This window comes from Arachis duranensis, chromosome 10, assembly GCF_000817695.3.
Source record: "Arachis duranensis cultivar V14167 chromosome 10, aradu.V14167.gnm2.J7QH, whole genome shotgun sequence".
NCBI lineage: Eukaryota > Viridiplantae > Streptophyta > Magnoliopsida > Fabales > Fabaceae > Arachis > Arachis duranensis.
In genome coordinates, this window is record NC_029781.3 from 75,959,777 (window position 1) to 75,961,293 (window position 1,517).

The window sequence follows — 1,517 nt, forward strand, 5'->3', positions numbered from 1 at the left end:
CATGAGCATGCATTTGGGACTTTGAAGTACTAGACTTCCGATATTGAGACTGATCAACTTAATATCGATTGTTTGGTATGTTTAGGAACCAGATGGCGCCTCGTGGACGCGGTAGAGGTAGTGCGAGAGGTCGTATGAATACTCGTGCACCGGAGAATAACCCTAATGACCCGGTGAACTTTATGACTGCGTTGGAGAACATGGCTGCTGCTATGCAAGCCACTGCTGAGGCTCTTGGACAACAGATGAACAACCATGGTAATGATGGGGGTGGAGTTCAGGGCCCGATGACACTGGCAAACTTTTTGAAGGTTAATCCACCTAAGTTCAAGGGAATTGCTAGTCCGACTGAGGCTGATACATGGTTTCAGGCTATAGAGCGAGCGCTGCAAGCACAAGTGGTACCTGAAGGACAGCGTGTAGAGTTTGCTACCTATATGCTCACAGGTGAAGCGTCGCATTGGTGGCAAGGCATCCGACGTCTTCTGCAGCAGGGTGATGACTATATCACTTGGAATGTCTTCCAAGAAGAGTTCTATAAGAAGTACTTTCCGACTTCTGCTAGGACGGCTAAGGAACTTGAATTGTTACAGCTGAAGCAGGGTACTATGTCCATATCAGAGTATACTGACAAGTTTGAGGAGCTGTTCAGGTTCTCTCGTATGTGCCAAGGGACTCCGGTGGAATATGAGGAATGGAAGTGTGTTAAGTATGAAGGGGGACTCCGGAGTGATATTTTTAGTTCAGTGGGACCAATGGAGATTAGGACTTTCCCCGAGTTGGTAAATAAGTGTAGGGTTGCTGAAGAGTGTGTGAAGAGGGCAACCGCTGAGAAAGGGAGTCAAAGGGGATCATTCCCACAGAACCGAGGGAAGAGTTTTGCACCTAGAGGTCCATCTTTCAAGAGGGGAAGCTCTTTCAGGAGGCCCAACAACAACAACAATTTCCAAGGAAAGAAGTATGGGAAGCAGCCTCAGAATGATCAAGCTTGTACTAGGTGTGGAGGTCACCATCCGAGAGCACCATGCAAGACCGGATGGAGTTTGTGCTACAATTGCGGAAAAGTGGGGCATAAAGCCGAAAGTTGTCCGGAGAGGCAGAAACAAGGTGCTGGGAAGGCACAACAGACTGGTCGGGTGTTCACCACTTCAGCTGTAGGAGCTGAGGGATCTGAGACACTTATTCGAGGTAACTGTGAAATGGCTGGACAAACTTTAAATGCTTTATTTGATTCGGGAGCATCGCATTCATTCATTGCATTTGAGAAAGCCCATGAGTTAGGATTGAAGATTGTAACTTTAGGATATGATCTAAGAGTGTACAATGCTACCCATGAAGCCACGGTAACTAGGCTAGGATGCTCGGAAGTCACCTTTAGGTTCAAGCAGCGTGATTTTGTTCATAATTTAATCTGCTTGCCGATGATCGGTCTTGATCTTATCTTGGGATTGGACTGGTTATCTAAGAACCATGTCCTGCTTGATTATTCTACAAAGTCGGTGTACTTTATGCCGGAA